The following is a 27,339-nucleotide window of genomic DNA, read 5'->3' as shown; positions in this document are numbered from 1 at the left end:
ACTGAGTTTCTGGGAACTCAGATCGGCTCTGCCCACCAAGCTTCCTGTCATGGTTTACCGCCCCACACCTCCATGGTTTCTCCTAGATGTTTTTAGCTTTGCCCACCACCTCTCAGTCCTCAGTGAACCTGGAACTGATTTTTACATATCTCACATTTCTCAATTTCTCTCCATCCTTTTGTATGTAGCCACTTGACCCTATACCATTTATTGTAAATTCATCTTTTCCCAGTGAACCTGAAATGCCACCTCTGTGTCAAGGATATGGGTCTATGTAACAAATCTGGAAGCCTAGTTGTGTAAGTCTTCTATTTTATTTTTCTGCTTAAGGAAAATCTCTCATTCTTTGGAATCTGGGGGAATGATTGTGGAACCAGTGTCCTAAGTCACAAATACCTGGGCCTTTGAGCGCTGACAATCTGTCTGTGTGAAACTTGCTTAGAAGGGGGGTACCACCGGGACTATGCCAATCCATCTGTCTGCAATGCCCAGGCTCCCTGTTCAATGTATAAAATGCCAAATCTTTTATAGCCTGAGGCTATACTTCCAATATCCTTATAAGTCTTGAATTCCCTAAGACAGAAGAACCATCTGACACAAATGTTAGAGTTTACCCAAGGACGAGAGAAATAGCAGGGTTGGCTTCTAAACCAGTTGCACTGGATGTGACGATCCCAGAAGGGAAGTAGCCTGGTGTCAGAATGGTTCACAGACCACAGTGTTTTGTGATGCCACACGTAGGAGGAGACAATGAGGCAGAGGAGAGATGATCTGTGAGACACCCCAGTGAAGTGCTTTCCCATCTAAACCTCCTCTTCTTGACAAACAGCTTTGAGGATGCCTCTAGAGAAGGTTGACAAGAGAAAACTCAAAGAGAGATGTGTCAGGTATGGGGAGAATCTACTCATCTCTCCCTAAGATGGTTGCATATCAAGTACCTACTGTGTGCTGGTTACTATCCTAGGGGGTGAAGGACACAATATTAAGACAAGCTGCCAACATTCTAATAGGAAGTTAAAAGCATTGAACCACTGGACACGGTCATATGAGCAAGGTAATCTTAGATATCAGTAATGCACTTGTCTAGAGGAAAAACTGATGTTGCTTAGGGGTCATGCCTTGAGAAAGGATGAAGGGTAGGAAGATACAGCCCTGGGGTAATCTGGGGAGCTAAGGTTCTAGTTCTGAAGCAGTCAGAAAGCAGTCTTATCATTAGATAAGAGGTTACCGAGGTGACCGTGGGCTGATGGGTGAGGAGGAGGAGGAGGAGGCAGTGTGACAGGAGGAAAAGACAGACTACCACTTACCATTTAAATGCTGTGGTCTGGAGTGTGGGTTCTAGTTTACAGCATGGAAGTCACCAGAAGGTTTTAAACAGGGAAGTGAATTATGAGGACTTAAAATTGGGCAGTGGTTGGTGTTCAAGAAGATGAAACAGTTCTGCAGGAACGTGAAAGACTAAAGCAATCTCTGTCCAGTACATGTGACCTGGATCATTTGCCTTAACTGTTATTCTATTTGTCGGCCTGTGCGTTGACTGGTGTTTTGTTGCTGTAGCAAAATAACTGAGCAAATCAATTTAGAAAGAGCAACAGGTTTGTTTAGGCTCCTGGGTTTAGTTCATGATCCCTTGTCCCATCCCAGTTGCTTTGGACCCATGATAGCACAGCACGCTGTGGTGATGACAGTGCGGGGCGGGGGGGGGGGGTAAGATCGCTCTCCACTTTCTAAATTTTCCACCTCTTCTCCAGGAGAGCCACAGACTGACAGCCAACCCAAGTCCTTAACACATGAGGCTTTGAAAGACATCCAGAGCCCACAGCACAGCGGCCTGCCTCTAAAAGCAGATGCTCTGAACAGTGAGCTCTCTGCCAAGAGGGGTTGGGGTGAAACGAATGGAGTGGTTCAGGCTTGGGTGAACGTGGAGCTAGCACGCCTCTGTGTAGTCTATCATATCTGCTTTACAGAGGGTATGTTTTGACCGTAATATTTATCAGAGGATTATCCAGCTTTGTGTAGACTCCAGACTGTGGTTTCCTGTGGACTACAGATTACTCTCTTCTGACACCAGTGGTTCTTTCAAGGACTCCCACTTCTCTTTCCTTTTTTTCTATTTTAGTGTTGGAGATTGTGTCTAGGACCTGGTGTATGCTTGGTGCATGATAGGCCAGAATTCTACCCCGTGTGAGCTCCCCAGACTCTGGCTTTTCCTGAGAAACCTGCCATCATGATTTTTCATTTTCTCTGGGCCAAAAGCATCCAGGAGGCTTCAACCCAGGCCCTTCAAATGAGCAGCTGGACTCTGCTGCTGCGCTTCTCTCCTTCCTCATTTGGGGAAGCTTACAGTTTTCTTTTTCTTTTTCTTTTTGTTTTTTGCAGTTTTCTTTTATGCAGTTACTCTTGTGGGCATCTCATACCCTGCCCCATCCAATACCTTTCTGGGTCTGTGATATTATCCTCATCCACAGCCCCAAAGCAACTGGGCAGAGCTTTCTGCCCAACATTCCTTTCCAGAGATGCTCACTTCTTCCAGAAGCATCCTGCCTCTGCCTGAGCCGCGGGATCAAATGCTCTCAGCTGCTCCAGCCAGTTGGCCTTCCCTGTTTTGTTACAATGTGCCAAGCCTACTCTTGGACCATCTGTGGTACAGAGGAGCCCTGACTGGAAGATGGGAGACTTGAGTCCTCCATGCAGACTTGCTGTGTGACCTTGAGTATGCTTGTCCAGATGTTTACTCATGAAACCACAGGATTTTGTACCATGAAGTTTTTGAGTGTTGTGGAACTCATATATTCTCCCCCTGATGATGTGATCTGGATACTATTCAAAACATAATTTTTTATAGATTTAATAGACTCAGCTCCAGTGGGTTCTATGCTACAGAGTGGCATATTTGAATGCAACATGTTAATTTGTTTGCTAGGCTTACTCATTTGACACAGATCTTAGAATGAAGCTCTTTCTGCCATCTGTGCATGTGTATACTCAAGCCATTTATTAACAGGCCATCAAGTGGTAAGGATTTGCAAGTATTTGGCATGTCTGCACCCAAAAAGTAGTAGCAGCAAGAGTACTACTGCAGCATGCTTCCTTCCCGAGCAATTCCCCACAGCTCGCACAAATGCAGGTAACTTCAGCCTGCTCCTGGCATTCTCAATTGTCAGGGTCACAATTGAGCCTGTAATGTATTACTTTGTGTTAATAATCCTGCCTGCTTTCAGACAAATATTTTATTTGGAAACAATTTTAGATTAAGAGATTCAGGTTTTCTACAGCTTCTCTTAACTTCCTACACACTTCTCTGAATATTGTCAGGGTGGAGAATCGAATACAGGTGTGATGCTCTTACCTAAGTACAGACTTCACTCAGAGTTTATCTTCTAAACTTATCATGTTAAGCATCTTATCATGTCTTAAGAGCCACTACAGGAGCCATTTGGCACTCTGTTGTCCTGACTCCTTTGTCTTTTCTCATATATGATGGTTTTCTTCTCTTTTCTCGTTTGTCATGACCCTGACCCTGAGTACTGATCATATACATAAAGTCTCAGTTTGGGTGTGTCTGGTATTCTCACGTGATTGGAATGGGGTCCCAAGATGTTGTGCTCAAAGCCTGCTTGGGCTCATCGTGTTCATGTGTTCATCTTACCTACCTATGGCCAAGACTCTGTCAGTGTTTGGAGACCTAGCTCAGTCTTCCTATTGAACAAGATCCAGGAGCGATGAACACAGGGACCCAAACTTGACTGTTCTTGCCTTCATTAACTTAAATGTAGGGAAAGGGTTTGTTGGAGGAGGGCTCTCGTTAAGAATCACTGGGGCATGAAGCAGTGTTACCACTGAGAGAGTAGAGCACAAGAATGAACAAGAAGCAGTTCTTACTAAGTGTCTTAGCTGAGGCTCTGTGGGAAATGGACGGATTTTATTTGATGCCACTGAAAGATTGCGAAGATTTGGGGAAGGATAAATTAGTCACTGTCACTGGGTAGTATTAGTTGAGAATGTTGGAAATGGCCAGCAAGCCTGTGACCCAAGGGACAGCCCAGGCTTATATGTGAGTGAATGTGTAGATAATGTATGAAGGTGTGTTCGTGTCTGCTTGTGAGAGTGAGTGAATTTGTGTGAACTCTTGTGTTTGTGAGTGTTTGAGAGTGAGAACCTGTGTGTTTGTGTGTGTGTGTGTGTGCACATGTGTGTGAGTATTTGAGAGTGTGCACCTGTGTGTCTGTGTGTGTGTGTGTACCTGTGTGCATTCATGTTTACGTGGGTGCTCAAGCACAAGAGAGAGGGGGCAGTGAATTATATCCTGAATTTTGTGTATCCAGTGAGTATGTTTCAACTCCCTCTGTTTGTGGAATGAGCCTACAGTCACTGAAAGGTAGAAATAAGTGTAGGCAATCCTGGGTAAAATAAGTGATATACCCCATAGGATGATAACATTGGGACTAGTAAAATTAGCAAGAGAAATGTGCTGTTCACAGACAGGAAGGCTGGACCTGAAGCTCAAGTCTAGCTTTGGTACAAGTCGGATTAGTCTGCCGTGTAGATCTGAGGGGCTGTAGACCTGAGCATCCCTGCTGCCTGTCTTCCCACTTGCTGCTGAGGTACAGTATATTATACACTAATTAAGACTGTTAATGATTATGGCAATCTAGTAAGTAATCTACAGTATTATCTTGATCTATCTCTGTCACACTCCCTCCATCAGGCCATTAAGGTGACAAGCTTCATAGAGCACAGTGTGCCCCTCTGTCAGCCTTCCTGATGTTTTCCTCTCAGGAAGAGCTGTGAAGTCTCTGGGGCTGAGTCATTTGAGAACACAGCTGAAGGTTGAGACTGACTGAGTTCCTCTGCCACCCAGAAATGGTGCCACTCCTGGAGCCTGGGCATAGGGGAAGCCTCCCTTGTATTTACTTCCTGGATTGATGAATATTTGTGTTTCCCTTAGGATTCATATGCTGATGTCTTTGGGACATAATCAGCTGTAGACGATGTTGTGTTATCTATGATTCTCATTGCTTTGACAGAAGCAACTTGAAGAAGGAAGGGTTTGTCTTGGTTCACAGTTTGAGGGTGCATCTCATTGTGGTAGGAAGGCATGGTGGTGGCCGCAGGAGACGTCTGCTCTCAGTGTCCTTTGTCAGGAGGCAGAGCAGGAAGAATGCTGGTTCTTGGCTTACTTTCCTTTTTCTTCAGTCTAGGTCCTCAGTCCACATGATAGTGCCACACACATTCAGAACAGGTCTTCTTTCTTCAGTTAAGCCTCTCTGGAAATGCCCTCATGGACATGCCCACATGTTTGTCTCCTGCTTCAAATCTAGTGAAGATGACAATGAAGAAGAATGAGTACATGGGTCATAAGGGCTCCCAGATGGGGTCAATATCTCTGGATGGTTGAAAGAAGAGACACCAGAGCTCTGGTTCCATGTGAAGATATAGGCAGATGCAAGCCTGGAAGAGGGCCATCCCCAGGAACCAAAGCTGCCTCTGCCCTATCCTTGCATTCTTAGCTTCCTGAAGTTACCCAAGTTATGGGGCTTTGTGATAGTAGCACTAGCCATCTAGCACATCCTGGTAATCTTGATACACCAAGACATCAAGTGAGCAAGAAGAAGGTAGGCATGGATTCTTTATGAATATCCTTAGCAGCAGGTGGGTTTCCACATTTGGTTCTTTAAGTGACACAGCTCAGAGACCATTCTTCTGTTTTCTTATATTTTATCCAACAGCATCCTCAGACTGTTTGGCTGCCATGACTACTTTTCCTTTCTATCCTTGAGTGGTCATACAGTTTTGACAACTGATTTGGGAACCATAAATAGGAGGGAAGTAGGCTTCAGGATTTTTATCAGTCAAGAAGACTTAGAACCAACCCCACCATCGCTTAGGAGCTGAGATTGGGAGCCAGAGCAGGGATGTCTTATGACTCGTGACCCCAATAGAAAGCGTTTTCTCTGCCTCCTAGACATTGATTCATCATCTTTAATTTTGAATGGGGCATGCATATTGTATATCCTTTCAAACCACAAATCAACTTCCATCTTTTTCTTCATCATCTTCATCATTAAATCTATCACAAAAGAGCTATAGTGGCCAGGGACCATCCATTTCCCTGACACCCATGCTTAAAAGAGGATGGGATAACAAATATCCTACTAGGGCAACACTAATGCCCTCCACTGAATGGAGATGTGCCTATGTGGTCACAGAGCTTCTCTGCTGGGGAAGAAGCAGGAATCTGTGGAGACTATCACTGCATAGGCAGTAGTGGGAAGAGGCCAGGCGTAGATGTTGGAATGGAGGGCTCTGAGACAACCAGGATGGGGGACTTTTTCTTAGCTGCAGGCCATTATGTACTCTGTTCTCAGCCTGGTCAGATCTGTGGTCTGTGCCCGGGGCTGAGAAGCTCAGCAAGCTGTGGGAGTGTTTCATGCATGAGGTAGTACTAGCATCCATTTCTTAAGTGCTGTGCATGTCTTTCTTAAGTGTGTTACCCAGATATGACTTCTGCTTCTGCTTTACCACAGGGGATGATTAAAGGACCAGGGAGGAGGAATCATACTGCTGAGATTGAGCCAACCTTGACTTGACTCTAGAGTCTGAGGCTCCCTTCTCTGGTTCACAGGCTTTCATACACTTTAGGGTGAAAAGTCACAGTCAGAAATGTATTCTTACCTCAGTGCATACTTTCTAAAACAGTGATTCTTAACCTTCCTAGCCAATGCCCCCCCCCAAACCATACGTATTATGTTGTTACTACATAACTGTAATTTTGCTACAGCTATGAATTGTAAAGTGAACATCTAACATACAGGATGATCTTAGGCAACCCCTGTGAAAGTGTTGTTCGACCCTGAACAGGTTGATAATCATAGGTCTATATTCATTTGAAGTGATTTCATAAACTAATACATGCCCTTATCCAAAGACGGCACACCCTGATTTTTAAAAATCCCCTCTTCTTTTTCAAAGGTTAGTTGAACCCACTACATTGGTTATACAACTTACTGATGGATTGTGAGCCTTCTGTTTGTAGATATTTCTTTCTGGTGTGAGCATTATTTTAAGCACACATGCACGTGCACACACACAGTCACACACACAGATATACACACACAGAGAGACACAAACACACACATACATACTCGCATGTACATGTGTGTCCCCCCACCCCCAGTTCTAAGAAAGGTGTGTAAACACTGGATTGGTAAAGACCTGTGTGGGGAGGTGGGGGTTAGCCAGTATGGCTGCTATAATCAAGGGGCCCTTTTGGTGTATATAGCATGTAGTAGATACTGGGAGAAAGAATTCCCTAAATCACTCTATCAGTGGTGTGTGGCGGCGAGATGTCTCACAGGAAATTCTCAGCTCCTAGGCATGGGCCCTTGGGCAGCAGCCGGCATCATGGGAAGGTTAAGAGTTTCCCCAAGGATGACTCTTCTGAGCCTGTGCACCTCACAGCATTTCTAGGCTACAAGGCTGGCATGACATCGTCCAGGAAGTTGACAGGCCAGGATCTAAGTGAACAAGAAAGAAGTTGTGGAGGCTGTGACTATTGTGGAAACCCTTCTCATGGTGGTTGTGGGCATTGTGGGATATGTTGAAACCCTACAAGGCCTCCAGACCTTGAAGACTATATTTGTGGAGCATATCAGAGATGAGTGTAAAAGGCGATTTTATAACTGTCACAAATCTAAGAAGAAGGCTTTCACCAAGTAATGTAAGAAATAGCACGATGATACAGGCAAGAAGCAGCTGGAGAAGGGCTTCAACAGCAAAAAGAGTTACAGCCAGGCCATTGGAATAATTGCCCACACTCACATACTCCTGCTTCCTCTGCAGAAGAAGGCACACCTGATGGAGATCCAGGTAATGAAGGCACTGTGGGCTGAGAAGCTCGACTGGGCCAGAGGGAGGCTGGAGCAGCAGGTGCCTGCAAACCAGGTGTTTGGGCAGGATGAGGTGACTGATGTCATTGGTGTGACAAAAGGCAAAGGGTACAATGGGATGACCAGTTGTTGGCATACAAAGAATCTGCCCTGAAAGACCCATCGAGGTCTGCACAAGGTTGCCTGTACTGGAGCCTGGCACCCTGCCCATGTAGACTTCTGTGAGGCTTGAGCTGGGCAGAAAGGCTATCATCATCAAACAGAGATTAATAAGAAGATTGACGCTGGGCGGTGGTGGTGCCTGTAATCCTAGCACTCTGGGAGGCAGAGGCAGGCGGATTTCTGAGTTCGAGGCCAGCCTGGTCTACAGAGTGATCTCTAGGACAGCCAGGGCTACACAGAGAAACCCTGTCTCGAAAAAAGCAAATCCAAAAAATAAAAAACAAAAAACAAAAAACAAAACAAACAAACAAAAAAAGAAGATTGATAAGATTGGTCAAGGCTACCTCATCAAGGATAGTAAACTGATCAAGAACAATGCATCTACTGACTACGACCTGTCTGACAAGAGCACAAACCCACTGGGTGGCTTTGTCCATTATGGTGAGGTGACCAATGGCTTCATCATGCTCAAAGGCTGGTAGTGGGAACCAAGAAGGGAGTGCATACTCTTTGCAAGTTCTTGCTGGTCTAAACTAAACATCGGCCTCTGGAGAAGATTGACCTGAAGTTCATTGACACCACCTCCAAGTTTGGCCATGGTCATTTCCAGACCATGGAAAAGAAAGCATTCATGGGACCACTCAAGAAAGATCCCATTGCCAAGGAGGAAGGTGCTGGATTCCAGGATCTCTGCAGAGCTAGCAGGGTAAATATTTCCAGTAAAAAAAAATATGAAATCAAATGTTGAAGTTCCTGCTCTTGAGAAGCTGAAGAGTTTTGGGGATCAGACTCCGGGTATGTGAAATAGCAGGAGACAGAATCCAACAGGAACACAGAAGGAGACCCTGCATTTGTTCATGCATGTCTTTCTGAAAGCAGAGGCAGAGCCCCAGATGAGTTCCCTCACCCTCACTCAGGAGACATCTTTGTTCTCTACCCTGCTCCTCCTTTTCTCCCCTCACCCCTCCTCTTCTTTCTCCTCTTCTTTCTCATTACATTTGCTTTTTTTTTTTTTTTGAGGTTTTAGCACACTTAAAATATTCAAGTCTTAAAACATTTCAAAGGGCAGGGCATCAAAATCCTCCTTTCCACTTCCTGGCCATTCAGTGCCCCTCTTTTCAGGTAACCTGGTTGTCTAGTTTCTTGTACATCCTGGCACAAAACATCTAGCACATTTAAATATAAATAAGTTTTTCTTTAACTTTCTCATTTAGTGACTGGTTAGTTCTTCTTATTTCTTTTATAATTTCATAGACAAATGTTATATTTACATCATTTCCTTCCTTTCCACTTCACACTCATCTCAGGTACCCCCATTCCCCACACTTCAAGTTCATGGCATCTTTAGTTTCATGAGTAGGGGTGTGTAAATGTAGCCTGCTTGGTCCACTTCGTGTTGCTCATATGTGTGTGTATTTAGGAATGATCACTTGGCATTGGATAGCCTTTGGCAGCACATCCCTAGAGAAACTTCTTCTCCTCCCGGAAGATATTCATTTCCTGTGACTCTTCATCTAGGAGTGGAGCCTTCCAGATTCCTGCTAGCCACATTGACATAGCAACTTGTATTTTGACTGTGCAGGTCTTGTTTAGGAGGCTGTATTGATAAGATTTCATGGGTACAGCTTTCCTATCATATGAAGCAGAGACTATCTCATAGCAGATAATCTGGTCCTTTGGTTCTTACACTTTTCTGTTCCCTCTTCCAAGATGTTCTCTGAGCCTTAAGTACAATACCCATTGTATCACATTATATTTAACATTTTACACCTAGTACTTTTCATCACCTGGCATTTACTGTGTCTCAGAGATCATTACACATCAGTAGAACACAATGGCCCTTCTTCATAACTGCCTACAACAGTGGTTCTCAACTGGTGGGTCTTGACCCGTGTTGAGAGTCAAACAACCTTTTCTTATATCCTGCATATCAGATAGTTACATTACAATGCATAACAGTAGCAAAATTACAGTTATTAAGTGGCAATGAAAATAATTTTATGGTTAGGGGAGGTCACAAGGTGAGGGACTGTATTAAAGGGTCGCTACATCAGGAAGGTTGAGAGTCACTAGCCTAAAATGTCTTGTTTGAAAGCACCAAAGTTTATTTTACTAGCCTTACTGATTAAACGTTTAGATTCTATGTAGTCAATGCTTGTGTAAGAAATGATAGCAATGGATGATGTCTTCATACTGTGTGATATGTATAAGCATGCCCCGCCTGCATCTTGCCAAATTCAGACTCCCTCCTCATCAGCTTTAAGCCTTCATCTTATCCTTCCTGCCTGCAGTCCTCCATGCCGGTGGTTCTTCACTTTGGAATTCCCTTCCCTGGTCACATCCAGACCCCTCTTCCAGCTCTCTGTTCGAAGTTTCTCTCTCGGAGAAGCCTTCATCCCCCTAGCATGCTGTATACATGTCATCAGTCACTTCCTGAGATGCAGGTGGCCCCAAAGCCCTTATACAGCTTAGGATTTTAATAATTCCACTTCTTTACGTTATGTAAATAATCTACACGATGGAATTTAGAAAAGATTTGATCATAATTTATTACATTTAATTACAGAAATGTTGGCTTTCAACATCTCTGACATAATTTTAGATACATTTGGATATAACCCTTCCATATTGTGAGGGATTATTACATAGAAAATTAAAGGGAGAAATTACAGCAAATGAATCATTAAAAATTTTGCTTGAAATCTTGAAAAGAACCTCTTTGTTGCATTTTGAAAATTGTGCAGCTATTTCATAAAAATGAATTTATTAAAGCAAATGGTATACTACAGCTAGTCCAATTAAATGTATTTTGCCACAGTTCATCTGATGCTCACATTCTCTCCACAGTGAGATTTTTCTGAGGTTGATGGTACAGCTCACTAGAAATTCTGTCTTGTAGCATTGGCTGGACAGTGGTCATGACTGCTGGTACCCATTGTCTGAGGAACCATAGGTCATGGTTGTTTGTGCCAATATCTCTTTAGTTGAATTAGGCAATGCATATGTAAGGTTGAGTTTACGTTTAATATACCTTCAAAATGATGTCCGTCCAATTTGCTCCTGAAACAGAAATGTTTGTGTGCAAAGGATACAGACTAGGGGAGTATTGGTTTGATGTTAGCAAGCAAAGCAGATTTTAGCATTTAAAAGATGACATTACTTCAATATTTTATTGCAAAGTAACAATGAAATGTTTTACAGGTTGGTTGTGAAGTGAATTTTGTTCCAATAAAATTTCTGTATTGAAAATCTAACCCTCAGATTTTGTTTTTGAAGTTCAAGCCTTTAATGAGGTCATTAAGGTTAAATGAAGTTATGTGGGTAGGCCAGAATCTAAGAAGACTGATGTCTTTATTAGAACAGAAAGAGACACCAGAGTTGTATGGCACAGAGAAGAGGGCAGATAAGGACATTACAGGTTAGCTGTCACCTTCAGGCAAGGGCAGAGTCCTTGGGAGAAATCAAACCAGGCCTTATCTCGACCAAGGTCTTCCAGACCGGTGACACACTAAAGCCACTGTGCTGTGCTATTTTGGCATGGCGGCCTAAGCAGGCTAATATTAGAGCCCAAGAAAGAAACCCTCACAAATGGGTGAAACCTAGAGGACATTTCGTTGCTGACATTAGTGTAAAGGAATTATCTATGTGGGCATGTATGGGAAGATGAACATTCATCTTCAGTGACAGGTGCCAAGTGCTGGCAAGGAAGCCTTGGAGACAACCATGGGACACTTTTTAGAGTTGCTGCCTCTCCTGTCATCCATCTGAGGTGCCATCCTCAAGTCCAAGTTGGAAAGTGACTGAGCAGACTTGGACTCTAAAGTGCTAGGAAACACATCATCTACTTTGCTTTTATTTTCTTCGTGCACAGCCCTGCGTAAGATTATCAAGAAGGTATCTATCTTGAGACTCTTTAAGAAACAAACCAAACTGAAAATAAAAGCATTTCAGTAAATTTGAAACTAAGAACTAAAGTCTGAGTCTAGTGTAGTGACAAGTATTGTATTTAGCCACTAGTTTTCAAGGTGGTACAGAGATGATAGTCACAAGGCAGTGATGGTCTTGGTTGTATAAAATAGGAGGTATTAATCAGCCCAGGCTTCTGTAACAAAATACCACCAATTAGGTCATATGAAAAGCAGGCTTTTTCCCCCAATGCACTTGGAGGACAGAAATCTATACCAAGATGCTAGAAAATTTGGTTCTTGGTGAGCCTCCTCTCCCTGGCTTTCTTCTGTGTCCACCCAGGATTCAGGTTCTTTGTATATGCAGTGAGAGAGCTCTGGTCCCTCTTCATCTTTGAAAGAAATTAATCTTATTGAATTAAGAGTTCACTCCTGGGTCCTTCTAACCTTAATATCTTCAAAGGCTGTCTCCAAATACACAAGTTAGAGGCAAAGACTTTAATGTATGAATTTTGGGGCATGCAGTTTAGTTTATAATCTCTAGTAACTTATTTATTTTGAATCTCTCCTACCAACTGAAGATTCTGAAGAGTATGATTTTGCTTGTCCATTTCATAATGGCCATGGATACTTTGGACACTGGTACACTTTGGATATTACATATCCTCCAGAGGTCTGTATGTTAAGATCTGTTCCTCCGGATAGAATTATAAGACCATCTAATGTGGAGTCTACAGAGAAGTCTTTAGGGTACACTTATTGGTAGTGTGATCCTGAAGCAGATGTGGGACTGTGGCATCTCCATTGCCTTTTGCTCTTTGTCTTGAGATGTAAGCAGTTTTATTCAACCTGTTCCCTCACCATGATATGCTTGCTATCTTTGCACATGACTAAAAACAATGAAGCCACCCAGTCATGGCACAACCTCAAAACTCTGAGGCAATTTGACCACCTTTCTTTTTTTTAAGATAATTATCTCAGATAGTTTGTTACAGTGAGAGGAATCTAACCAATACATTGTTCTACCCCATCTACTGAGTGATATGTATTGATATGTATTGACTCAGTGACATCTGTTTGCAAGATAATTTTCTCAGATAGTTTGTTAAAGTGAGAAGAATTTGGCAAAAACATTGTTATAACCCATCTACTGTGTGTCCTTAGGGTTTCCATTGCTGTGAAGAGACACCATGACCAAGGCAACTCTTATAAAGAACAACATTTAATTTGGGTTGGCTTACAGTTACAGAGGTTCAATCCATTGTCATCAAGGCAGGAAGCATGGCAGTGTCTAGGTAGGAATGGTACTGGAGGTGCCAAGAGTTCTACATCTTGTTCTGAAGGCAAACAGGAGAAGACTGGCTCCCATGTGTCTATTTGCAGGGTCTCAAAGCCCACTCCTCCAACAAGACCATGCCTCCTAACAGTACCTATGGGCCAAGCATATTCAAACCACCACACTGTGTCACCTAGCATACAGTAGATGCTCCATGACAAGTATTGCTTCATTGACATCTCTTTGTATTCTCTCCAATAAATGAGCACAGTTTTTGGTTTGTGAAACAATGCTAGAGATGGGATCTCCCACATAAATCCCTGATACATGTGTCAAAAACAAAACAAAACAAAACAAAAAACAAACCAAATTCTTGGGAGGCTGAGGGCAAAAGGATTGCCAAAAGTTTGAGGCTAATGGCTACCAGGCCATCTAGGGCTACTGCATATTAAGGTTCTGTTTCAAAGGGACAAAACCAAAAAGCAAGAAACAAAACAAAACAAAACAAAACAAAAAACAGCAAAGCCCATACCAAGATCTATGAGGGCACAGTTTCCTTGCTGGGAGGTGTGTGTTGGAGTATGGGGTAAAGTAGTATTTGTTCACATCCTTCTTCTCATATCCTTTGTGTTCATTTGTCTGCGGCCCTTGAAACCCTTTCAAATACAAAAGTTGAGGGATGACTTAGTTGTTCCTGAGGAATACCAAGTCACTGCATACCTGAGCTCAGCTGCATTTCCAGAAAGAACGAATCACAGGGAGCTGATGATCTCAGTCTTTGCTCTGCTCTAAGTGGACTTCCCTGTTGGAGTACAATGTGGAAAACATGTGGGGGTGACATGTAGATTGGAACCTCTTAAAGACTTAGAATGATGCTAGAAAGACTTACTGCTGCTCCCCTAAGCCTTTCATGGCCTTACTAAGAAGCCCAATTGCATGGGGACTTTCAGACATTTGCCTAGCAGCTTTGGGATAGAGGGAATGGTATGGGACAGCAATTGGGGTGTGAATCTTTGATGTGACCTCTGTATTGCACAGACTCCTAGAAATCCCATTCCAGAGGTTTCACAACCAAAACACTAGTCTTTACAGAATCTCCCAATCCATACACATAGGAGTTCAGGCTGTGAACCTCAGCTCCCTTCCTTAGTACATTTTCCTGCCTCTAAACTTCCTTTCTTCTTCATCAAATGGCTAAGGCAGACCTAGAATGCTATATGTAATGAAGGATGATCTCAATCTCCTGGTCTTCCATGGTTTCCTTTTTGACTGCTGAGATCACAAGTATACCCCCACCAACTACTGTTAGTTTGTGTGGTGCTGGGGACTGAACCCAGAGCGTTACCCATGCTAGACAACCTGCCAACCGAGATGCTTTCATAGTCTGTGCATCCCTGGTCTGCCCAACCTATTTAGCTTTTTGTTGTTGTTTTGTTTTTGTTTTTGTTTCATTAGCTTTTGTTTTGTTTTACTTTTGACCTACCTGCCCCTGTCTCCTCTATCATTCTTGAAGAGGCCCCTTGAAGGCCAGCCAAAGTAGTGGCTTTCACTTGTGGGTCTCTACCTCTTTAGGGGTCAAACAACCTTTTCACAGGGGTCACCTAAGACCAACAGAAAACACAGATATTTACATTATAATTCATAACAGTACCAAAATTGCAATTATGAAGTAACAACAAAAATAATTTTATGGTTGGCAGTCATAATAACATGAGGAACTGTATTAAAGGGCCACAGCATTGGGAGGGTTGGGGACTACTGCTTTAAAGCCTTTAGGATGTTATAAGTTCTGGAATAGAAAGAGTCATTCTTAGATTCAGAGTCACAGGTTTATTGCCCTCTTCTCACATATATGTAGATGTAGATGTAGATGATGTAGATGTATATGTAGATGTTATGTGTATATATATATATATGTATATGTATGGTACATGTATATGTATGCGTACATGTATGTATATGTATATGTTATGTATATGTTATGTGTATGTGTATATGATGTATACATATATTTTTTTCTGTGGCCTAGAATGTAATGCCACCAACTAGGTATGTTATTAGAGAGGTTTCTATTGGCTCATAGTTCTGGTCCAAGGTCAGGGTTTATATCTTATGATTGCTGTCTTGCTGGCAGAATTCTAAGGTAGATCAAAGTATCACATGGCATACTTGTCCATATGTCTGGCATTCCTCTTTTGCAGAGCCTCAAGGATTCAATTGTAGAGGCTCCATCTTAATAGGCTTGTTTAACTCTAATCATCTCCCCAAAGTCCTACTTGTGAGTAAGTACTGTGAAATTGTTTCCATGTTTGCATTTCCTCGCAGAGGGGGCTGAGATTTCAATAGAGAAAAAAACCCAAGGGATGTGGTCAAGCCACTCCCAAACCGCAGCACCATCCTTCTCTTGAGACAAAGGTGGACTGTCTTCCTGGCACCTCACTCTGCTCTCTAGAGCTTTCCAGTAGGGATGCCACTTTCCGAGGCTCAGGAACCTCAATGACCAGCCAAATGGTCTCTTGCTCTGGGATCTCAGAGGTTTCTTCATTCCCCAGTGCCCCACCTCCACCTGCTTTCATGGCATTTGTAGGTGAGATAAAATCTTCTTCTCTTTGGAAGGTACCATTGGTAGTCATTCAGACTCTCAAGTGTATTAAACTGGGCCCTCATCCATCCTGATTGGATAAAAGTTTGAGGATTGCCTGGTGTAGTCTTGAGGTGATGTATGTGGTGCTGGGTTTAGAAAGAGCCAGTCCCGAGACCTGTGTATTTCTTCCTCCTTAATCTTCTAGAAAACTTTGTAAGCAGTATCCACTTGCCAGTTTCTTTTTCTGCTTTTGTGAATGATCTACATTCTGTATTCTAGTTCAAGATGGTTTGGAATCTACCATGGGATTGTCTCACATCGGTAGGTGGTGTGTCTCCAAATAACTTACCAGTTCTTGAGGACAGAAGCCATGTCTCAGCTGGCTTTCTAAGTCAAAGAACACAATTTTTAAAAATCTATTTGAGTTTGGACTGTGTTGCATAGAGTTTCATGACCCTGTTTTCAAAACATAAGCATCAGAGACATCTCAGTGTGGCTCAGTGATGGTCAGAATGAAGTATGGACGCACATCCCAGGGACCCAGCTCAGGTGAGAGGCAGGTGGCAAGGGGAAGGCTCACAGAGCTCCCTTCAGAAGCTGAGACCTCCCTCATCAATGTCTGCAATGTCTGGAATTTGGTGGAAAAGAAGAGTTGTCTGTACACAGTGGCGCATGGCAGAGGCCCAGTGGGACTCATACAGCAAGTGTGATTAAAATACCATGAATAGTCTGCTAGAGAGCCTCGTCTTAATTGCTGGTGAGAAGAAACTGATGGGAGCAGGGGACTGGGTTAAATCTACATCTCAGAAAGTCTCCTTCAAGGAAGTTGGGTTATGGAGACCCCTGTCAGAGCTACCTTTCCCTGAGAGTTGATGAGGCTCAGAGTCAGAGAGCAGCTGAGGAAAATGTATAAAGTACCTCAGAGGGAGAATGACCAGAACAAAAGCCTTACCTTTCCCTGTTGAGTTACAAATAAACACTTTATGAAAGTCAAACCAAAGAAGACACAGTCCACAAAGAACAGGATGCCAGTCCCACTTTGCTCAGTCACCTTGGGCAGATGCTATTTGTCTTCCTTTGTCTTGGGCAATTAACTGCTTTGGCTCATTTTCTCGTTTTCAGAACTCTGAGCTCAGAATACTGTCCTCAGACCACTGGTCTCATTGTTTTGGTATGTTTCTTTCTTCTAAAGAGAGAGCTAAAGGGAGGTAGGAAGCACACTTGGGATGAAGAATGTCTTGGCATCCCATCTTGGAATGTTCCCAGTATTGGGCCTAGGGTCTGTCATTTACCCCCACTTCCATTGGGCCTAGACATTCTGCTCTGGGTCCTGAGCAAACAGATCTGGGGAGATGATTTGTGGGTCCCAGTTATTTCCCACTGATCTTCAGCAAAATTTGAAAACTGAGAATATACAGCTTTTTGTAAGTTTGGATTTATTCTGCTTAAGAACCCGACTTTATCTTGAGATTATTTCTTCCCATTTTGTGGTGTTAACAAGTCATTTTAAAAATGAAATGATAGTGATAACAGGATTTATTTTTAATGTGCTTATGTGGCAAAACAGAAACTTGGCAATCCTGTGTTGATCTACCCTCCCCCCCAAATTATTTTGAAATTTTCTTGGCATGCAAAATCTGGAATCTGGGAGCTTTTGTGGTAGATGCTATGCTTTTGCTTCAGGGGGTGGCTAGTGGAACACAGCCTGATCTGGAGCCAGGGACAGCACATGTTCACACTCAGCCCCAGAATTATGACTTCTGAGCTTCGGAGTTCCAATCCATAAAATGGGACAAATGTAGAACCTACCTATAGTAACGTGATAATAAAACCAAGGTTTTCTCTACGGAACCTGGGATACTTTCCCACAGCCAATTAATCCAGCATGCCTTCCATTTGTTTTCCATGTAGAGTTTTATGATAGGAAGGGACAGAAAGAGAAGGATACCAGAAAGAGGAAATATGAGAGATTGTTTATAGAGCATGAATAGTTATTTCTGGGAACCAAGGAATCTAGTAAATACCAACATAGTACCACAGATAACCAAGCCCCTAAAAGAAAATGATAAAGTATTTGCATATAACCTGTGAAGATGGTATGTTTTACACTTGATCTTAGCCAAAAGGCAAAGAATCCATAGATGGTATGTTTTAATGTTTCCAGGTTATATCCTAAAAAAAAGATTTATTTTATTTTTAATTACGTGTATATGTGTGAGTATATGCCTACAAGTGCAGGGGTCCTGAAGAGAACCTCAGATCCCCTGGACCAAGAATGATGGGTGGTTGTGAGCTGCTGGATGTGGGTGTTGGGGACTGAACTTGGGTCTTCTGCAAGAATCGTGCATGATCTTCTCACTGAGTCATCTCTCTCCAGTGTCCAGACTGCTTTTTCCTACATAATAACATGTGGAATCTGTATAAGCAATGATACCTTCCTCATTAGGGAACAATGCTGTCTGTGTGCATGTCCAGTGCTCACATACTTTTCATGTGATGATTTTGATCCATTGTTGGCTGCACCCAAAAGACTAGAAGACTAAAGTGACAGGCTCTGAGAGAAGAACCAAAAGCAATTTCAAATAGCTGTCTTCACCTCTGAGAAGCTGCTTAGCTCTTTCTGTTTCTTCTTCTTATGGATAGGCCTGGCTCTTAGCTGTGTTGGAAAGTTGGGAAAGTCTGTGTTAACCCCAGGGGAATTTCTCCTTGCAGAGCTCCCTAACTCTGTTGTTCCCAGAAGTTGTGTAACTGCCTCTCTATACATCCTTACTCTGGCATGGGAGAGAATTCCCGTGACACTCTGGCCTTGTTCCCATGTACAAGGAAAGACCATGTGATGGATATTCTTGGTTGCCAACTTGACTACACCTGGAATGAACTACAATCCAGAAAGGGAGAGCACGTGTGTGAGATATTTTGCTTGGTTTGAAGTGGGTAAATCCACTTCCAGTCAGGACCTTTGAGGTGGGAAGACAGAGGCCTTTAATCTGGATCTTGAGGTGGGAATCTGTATCATACCTTCTGCTGAAAGCAGGACATAAAGGAAGCTTTTGTATTTTGCCTACTTGTCCTCGCCTTGCTAGCACAACCATTCCTTCACAGGCATTGGAGACGACTTCTTTAGGATTTCAGCATATACTGAAGACCAGCTAAGAATCCAGCCCTGTGAACTGAGCAACTGCTGGATTCTTGGACTTTCCGTCTGTAGTCAGCCATTGTTGGAGTAGCTGGACTGCAACCTGGAAGTTATTCCAATAAATCCCCATAAAAGTATGTATACATTTATGTATATATACATGTGTATATATGTATATACACACACATATATATGTGTAGATACATGTACATATACACAAATATTAATTCTACATGTTCATTCTATTATATACATGAATGTATATGTGTGTATACATACACACACACACACACACACACATATATACACACATACACATATATATCTATATATATGTTCTATAAGTTATGTCACTCTAGAGAACCCTGACTAACAGATCAGTAATTCACAGGAAGCTTTTCTAACATGAGAGGAAGATCGCTTTAAGTCCGAGGTCTTCCCTGCAGTGTTTACAGCTGACTTATGTGTACATTAAGACAGGCCCTGCTTCAGGGGTACAACTTTTCACATCTGCTCAGGCTTGTAGCATGGATTCAGTCTTTTTAGGCATTGTGGTTTGGATGCGATGCCCCCACTATTCTTGGTCATTCGGGTACTTGGTTCCTCACGGGTAGCATCGTTTGGGGGAAGCTTAGGATGTGTGGCCTCGCTGGGCAAGCTTTGAGGTTTCAAAGGCCACATGTCATTCCAGGTTTGCTCCCTGCTTCTGCTTGAAGCTTGAACTGTGAGCTCTCAGCTGCTCGTGCCACTGCCTGCCTGCAGCTGCCATGGTGGGGACAGACTCTTACCCCTCTGGAATTATAACCTCCCCAAAAACATTTCATCCTAAAGGATGCCTTGGTTGTGATGTTTTATCACAGCAAAAGGAAAGTAACCATTGCACAAGGCAAAGAGGTGACATAATAGCCTGAGGCTTCAGTGCAGAAGCTCACGCGGAGACAAGGCACCTCTGGGAACTTAGGGAAAGGAAAGAACACTTAGAAAGACCTGCCCACCCAGAGAACCAGGCTGAATCGATGAGTGACTGTGCCTCCTTTAGTATGATGCTCAGCTCAGTCCCCAACCTGATGAAAGATGACCCTTCCCCCCGCATAAAATGACACTCTTTCTCCACCATTCTGTCTATTTACTTCAACCCCACCAACCCCTGAGGTAGCTTCCAGGGGCCCATGCTGTGCTCGATGTTGGAGATTAGGATGAGAAGGAGGCTTCTTGAGATCCAAGACTTGGCCTCTTAAACTAAAGTGTGTGTCTCACATAGATGCAAAACAATGAGAAAACACGCTTCATCTTCCAAAGAATCTTTTTTTTTTTTTACTTGATAATTGGGGGAGGAAAGGAAGATAAAGCCAAATAAATGCTAAGAAGTTTGAAATAATATTCTGATATTAAAATAAACAGTACTCTTACAGAATTAGGGTAAATTCGGCATATAGTTAAAAAATAAAACGAGGTTTCAAAGAAATTTCATGCAAGTGGTGTTTGTCTTTTTTGGATATCATCCCAGAAACTTGAGAGTAAACATGATAATTCTCTTCTGATGATGGGCGCATTGGTTAAAAGTTTAAAAGTTGTTTCTGTGTATCACAGAAGGGGATAAAATAGTTTTAACAAGAGAAGATACCTAATAAAGATGGAAGATTAGATATCTCACTCTTGAGGAATACGGAATTTACAGATTAAACATGCGTATTTATTTCCGTTGCTTTCTCTGACTCCACTGAAGTGCCCATAAAGTTTTTTTTTAAGGTAGATAATGTTCACAAAGCATTGTGTGAGGGGAAGGCAATGAACACGTGACACGTGACTGGATGGGAACAGAATTCTGTAACTGTGCCAGGACAAGAAGAAACACATTTGTTTACAGCAAGAAACAGAACACAGGCATCCTTCCTGGAAGTCTATTTTTGCTTACTTATTATGGACTGCTTGGTGGCTGCCCCTCATTCATATGCTGAGGCGGTATCCCTAAGATGATTGTATTTGTACACAGGAACATTCACAAACAATTAAGGTTAGACAGTGTCATGAGGGTGGACTCCTCTGTTAGTTAATCTTGACTGTTAGCTTGATGGGTTTAAGATTACCATGGAAACGCCCCTGTGTGTGTCTATGATGGCATTTTCCGAGACATGAAAGGGTTGGCCTCAGGGTGGGTGACACTATTCCATGGGTGGGGCTCCTGGACTTCATGAAAGAAGAGAACAGGTTGAGCACCAGAATCCATCCTCCTGTCACCAGCCTCCTCAAGCTCCAGCTACCGTGGCTCTCCAGCCATTGTAGACAGTACCTTCAAACTGGGAGTCAAAACGAATCTTTCTTGAAACTGCTTTTGTTGGGTATTATGTCACAGCCATGAGAAAAGAAACTAGTACAACTCCTAATCTGATAAAATTACTTTCCTGATCACAAGAGAAAGTGAACGCTCTAAAGAAAAGGCACGTGAGGACAAAGCCAGAATACAGCTTTCTGACCCTCATTGGAGAGAAAGATGGCTGCATATTAGTTACTTTTATATTGCTGTTATAAGCGACCACAATAAAAGGAACTTAGAGATGAGTTTATTTGGGGCACATAGCTCTGGAGGGCTAGAGTCCCTACAGAGGGTGTAGCTGGAGCTCACATCTTGAACTGCAACCGAGATGCAGAGAGAACATACTTAAAATTGTAGTCGTTTTTAAAGCTTCAAAGTCTGCTTCCAGGGACATACTTCCTCCAACAAGGCCACACCTCCTAAACCTCCCAAACAGGTATATGAATTGGGCACCACATCTTTAGAGACTATGAGGGACATCTCATTTAAACTACCATCGGCTAGAACCTTAATCTTATACATTTAGCCCTAGAATTCTAAGGATATAACTTTCCATTGTGTATGTCACTCACTTTAGGATGATTTGTTATGGCAACCTAAGCAAGCCCTTGTGGTCACTGAGGGGAGAAATGGCTGGAAGTGTTTATAAGGAACACTTCAATTCATAGTTCTCACTTCTTAGAATGCAACCATTCCACAGAGCACATTTCATCATGGAATGCTTTTTTCCCCCCTGTCTATTGTGATTGATAGTTTTGTTGCGTATAGTACAGTATCTCATTAAAAGACCGGAAAAGTACAGTATCTCATTAAAAGACCAATTATTCTACCTATCTTTATAGCATGGCTTAAGGCAAGCCTGACTTCATAGAGGTGGTCCCTTGGCCAGGCCAGTGACTCTGTGCAACTGGAATATGAGGTCTTCATCCAGGCTAGAGATTTGAGTCTCTTGACCAGAAAGACATTTTTCCCTACTCTAATATTACCCTCTCTTTAGAGATAATCCTAAAATTACTTGAAAGTCAGACTAGAGATCAGATCTCCCAGATACTTCTGGCATCTCTGACCTTCCACAAGGAAGAGGCTGCCAAGAGTCTCACTGATTATTTATAGGGAAGGTCGTTTAAGGATCGATGGTAAAACTGATTCTGAAGCAGTGGGTAGGATATGGAGAATCTAAGTAGGTCAGCTTTTGCAAAATTTGCTAGGAGCAGGGATCCTGTTCAAACTGTGGATTGCAAAACACCAAATCAACAACCTGAGAGTTATGTGGATAAAGTTCACGGCTTACACCAGAGCTCAGAAGTTACAGCTTCCAGGCTCATACATCCTTTTCAGAGACTAACCCCCAGGTGGAGCTTTGCATGAGAAATGGGACCTGGGTATTGAATCATTTTCTAGGCCATGAGGATGAGTTTGTGCCCCAGTGATCTCTGGAATAGACATTTCACTGTTTCCAGGGTGTATGATATATTTCTCAGTGTGAAGAAGACTTTGGAGACATGTGAGCTCACCACCCTGGCATATGCTTGTAACCAGGGAGTCCATACTTTGCATACTGCTATAACCTCAGTGGGTCCTGAGTTATCCCAGCATTATGGTGGCAGCATCACAGAACCTCAGGGGTGAGAAGCAGGAAAAGCATTGGGACTAGGAAGCTGTGGATGTGATTCTAGGACTGCCTCACCCTTCACCATCTGTGTCATCTTGCCCATCACCTGACCTCTCTGCAACTCCATTTTTTATTAGGAAGATGGCAATCTCTAACTTGTTTCCTGCACAGATGCTCTGAGGACTGCGTAGGACAACATAGGGGCAAGTGCTACATAAGCATTGACGTTTGATGTGACTATTTCTGATGGCAATATAAAAAAAGAAGCCTCTTCCATTCCCTCATAGCAAGTGCTTGCTTGCTGTGTGCTGGATTATAAGGCAGATTCTGGAAAGACAAAAGGCAAAAAAGGCAGAAAGCAAATAATCAGAATGCTGAATGTCTTGGGTCCAAGGCGAGGATTTCTACTTGCTCATGTTTGGTATCACCATTGGGTGTACAGCCAATAATTCTAGAGATAGCTTCCTGCATAATCTTTAGATGCCAGGACCTTTGAATAGGCCATTTATTTACTGTTCTCAGGAGAGCCCAATGATCAAGAGCCCATGGATGAGAGAGAACAACCAGAAGGACCCTGGTCTTCCCATGTATTCAGTGGGACTTGCTTCCGATGGCCGCCTTTGACTGTTTGAAAGCTGCTACTTTGGTGGCCTGAGCTGGACAGCCTGCATCTTTGATCTTTTCGAACTTTTGCATCTGACAGACCAGTGATTGTCATTTGAAGTGCTTTTCTCCATCCCTCTTCCCAGTGGTACCCAGAAACATAGACAGCTGGTCATCATTGATGGACTGTAGCCAGGGCATAGGAGCTTTAATTCCAGTTCCTATATACAATGAGGACGGGGCTGAGAGGATGACAAGCCACCTAGAGGTGTCGGTCAGTTTTCTTTCATAGACACAGGATAGAAGCCTGCACACATGGCTTGTGATAACCACCCGGCAGGGTAGTTGTGCTTCATGAAATATGCTGGGCACATTCCTGAGGATTCTGCCTCAGGAAATTTCTCTGCTCCACATAAAGCCAACCTCAACATTTAGTCAGGCAGTGGTTTCATCACTGGCCCTGACCTCATGGGCAGCATGCTAACAGCAAATGTTGTTCCTATAGTCTCTGACCTCTCATGAAACAATTTTGCAGCCATTCAGATTCTGTGGCAATTGATGCTAGTGGTTGATATGGCATTTCCAAGGGAACAGTCCTCTAAGATGTATATTGTCCAGTGACCAGAGACTCCCAGAAAGAGGTGCTTCTGAAGCTGCTGTGGAAAGCAAGAAATTGATAATGTGTCTTTCTTAGCCAACTATAGAACATTCCAAAATCTTATGGGCCCATGCAGCTTCTAATTATTTAGATGGTTTCTAAGATGGATTATCCCATTCTGAGACATGTACCTAACTACTCAAGGGACTGACCCTGGATTTCTTCAAGCTCTTTATAGCAACCACAATAATTTTAAAAGATACTTCTCATTACTAATGATGGCTCTGATGAGTAGATCCTTAAGTGCTCAAAGTTTGTTTGTGATGTTAAATCAAAATAGGTAGTCTGAATTGGTAGGTATCTCTTTTTCAATAGACTCATCTTTCATCTGGGTTTCTGCCATAGCTTCCAGGTTCTTCATAACAATTTGCATCAAGGTAGGTGAAGGAAAAACATGGATCATGGTGAAGGAAAAACCATTCCCCTTCAAGGTCAGTGGCTGTGCTGAGAAGCTAGACTTGACTAAACTGATCAGAAGCAAGCCACTTATTCACAGTCATCTAAAGGCGCCCAGGAGGGGATGAAGTTATAATGTCATACATATTGAATGCTCTTTGATTCTAGATGATAATGTAGTCCTATAGTTTTGAACATAGTAACCATCTAAGGAACTTATCAAGAAACTGGCAACAGAGTGCTGATATTGTCCTATAAGTCTCTAATTACATTCTATCTCTATAGTACCATATTACTATATATAGTAGTTTAGCAGTAAGTGTGTGGCTCCACAGATGAAACAAAATAGTGGGCTATACATGCCTGTTTTGTTTCTGGAATATTCTAGATCTTCTAGGAGTAGAAATAGAGAAATGAAAAATTCACTATTTTATTTGTAGAGATTTCAGTCCTTAAATAGTTTCTATTTTCCTCCCTCCCTTTCTTCTCCTTCCTTTCCTTCTCTCCTTTTCCTCTCTCTTTTGGCAAGATCTGACACATCCAGGCTAGTATGTAGCTTCATGTGAATCTGAGGCTAGCCTTGAACTTCTAAACTTTCTGCCACTATCTCCCAGTTTCTAAGATTAAAGACATGCACCACCATCCCCAGTTATAGGTATTTTTGTTAACAAAAAGTAATTAATTTATAAAATTTTCATTTTCAGTATTTTTTCTATAAAACTCTTTTGAATTTTGATGTTGCTTACACACTAGCAAGCACAGACAGCAGCAATAAAGCCAATGAGCTAGAAGCTTGTGAGCACTAGCAGGAAGAATTGGAGACATCTTTTTGTATATGACAACTAATCTTTTGGACATATATATGTATAGTAACTCTGTTATAGTTTACATACATGATAAAATTACATTGTTTTCAGTCATGGTTGGATTGTCATTGCAGTGAAGACTATCAATGTCTCTGGAGCTATTCAGACACTATAATAATTTCTGGTCTTGGAATTATCTGAAAATGGTTAAGAACCACTGACATATGCTTCATTCTTTTATAGAACTGTTTATTTTTCCTAAGGTTACAAAGCAGGAAAGAAATCTTCATGAGGAAGGCTTTTGGGACTTATTCCTTGCTGACATTTTCCCAGTGTTGTGAGTCATTCTCTCTGAGCCACAGCTTGATAAGCCGCCAAGCTTAGCAAGGCCCCAGAAACACAGCCTAACAAATTTTAAACTTTCCCCAAATAATTCAGATCCTTCTCATGTATTCTTTGATATCATGAAGTCCATAGTGGCACTCTTTCAAATATATTCTTTCCTACCGACTTCTTTTATGTGGCCCAGTTACTCAAAAGCTGCTTCTCACTTTCATCTTCTACTTCTTGTCTTTTTCCTCTTCTCCTTTCCCTAGGAAACACATCCCAAGAGCCCGAACATCATCTGGACCAAGTGAGTCTGGAGTACACAAAGACATTGACGTAGAAGCAGGAGAAGCCAAGAAGAACCAGAAAAAGAGGGAGAGATAGGTTAGAGATTGATGGTGGTTGTCCTGTATTTCCCTTGTCATCCTACTAACAAGACTGAAGCCTCCTGCTGGACCATGTCTCAGAGAAGCCATCACTGGTCCCTTGAGTAGGTAAAATGAGAATCATTATGGAGTCATGTGGAACCATCTAAATAATTAAGAATGACATGGACATGAAGACCCTGAAATAGTCCACACTTTGGCTAAGAGGAAAACAATGCATGTGCTGGTCTCCATGGAAGCCTTAGAAGCATCTCTGCGTGGGCTCTGGTCATTGGTCAGTGCATCAGGCTTAGAGAACTGTTCCCTTGGAAATATCCTATCGACCAACAAGGTCAATTACTGCAGAGAGTCTGGAGGCTGCAGAATTGTTTGGTGGGAAGTAAAAAAACTGCCAGACACACTCAGTTTTCAAGTGATTCATTTACCTCCCTTATCTACAGAGGACATTTTCCACCACACCCAAGATGCCTAAAAGTGGATCAGTATTGAACCCTGTCCTACCTTTTTTTCTACAAATAAATATGTATAATATAATTTGATTTCTAAATTAGACTGATTAAGAATAAGAATAAAAGATTATAAAAATGTACTATAAAAAGCTGCATGAGTGGTCTCTTCTCAAGATATTTTATTGTAGTTTGTATAGAGGGTTTAGCACTAGCAGGGAAATAAAATGGTAGATAGAGAGATAAGAGAGGCTACTGCGCACATATTTAAAGTGTTACGTTGGTATAAAATTATGGAGCCTGTGACACTGAGAAACAAAGAATCCAGCCTATACATTCATGAGACATGGAGAAGAGCAAAGGATTGACAATGTGGTGTCTTAACTATTCTGTCCAATTGTACAGGTGAGTAAGGAGTAAGTGATATAGCAGAAAGCTTTCTGAAGATCTTATGTTATACCAGAGGCTGCAAATTGTCCCCCAGTAATCCCTTCTATTCTTCCCTTAATACAGGCATACCCAAGATGTTGTTGGTGACTACATTTCCTAGGAGTCCTTGCAGTTGAGTTTGACCACATGACTAAATTTTAATCAATGAGATAGGAGCAGAGGTAATATAAGCAATATTTTGTTTCTGCCTCTGAGATGTATAGTGACCTTCCTTCTTTTAGTGTTAATGTCTAGAATGTGTGCCAGAGGGTGATATCTGGATCAGCCACCTGTGGCATAAGCTATTGCTGTTCAGTTTCTCTTTGTATGTATGTATGGACCAAGATACCGAGTCATAAGAGATTGAAAAGAATCCCATATTTCTTCCTCTTCTAAACTAGTTCAAATCC

At 42.4% G+C, this 27,339-nt stretch overlaps 1 pseudogene; it reads left to right on the top strand.

The window, feature by feature from the left end:
• Positions 1–7,339: 7,339 nt before the first annotated feature.
• Positions 7,340–26,052, top strand: LOC127677873 (60S ribosomal protein L3-like; annotated as a pseudogene).
• Positions 26,053–27,339: the final 1,287 nt, after the last annotated feature.

The sequence above is a fragment of the Apodemus sylvaticus genome, chromosome 2 (assembly GCF_947179515.1).
Source record: "Apodemus sylvaticus chromosome 2, mApoSyl1.1, whole genome shotgun sequence".
Classification (NCBI taxonomy): Eukaryota; Metazoa; Chordata; class Mammalia; order Rodentia; family Muridae; genus Apodemus; species Apodemus sylvaticus.
This window is presented reverse-complemented; position numbering and strand designations above follow the sequence as displayed.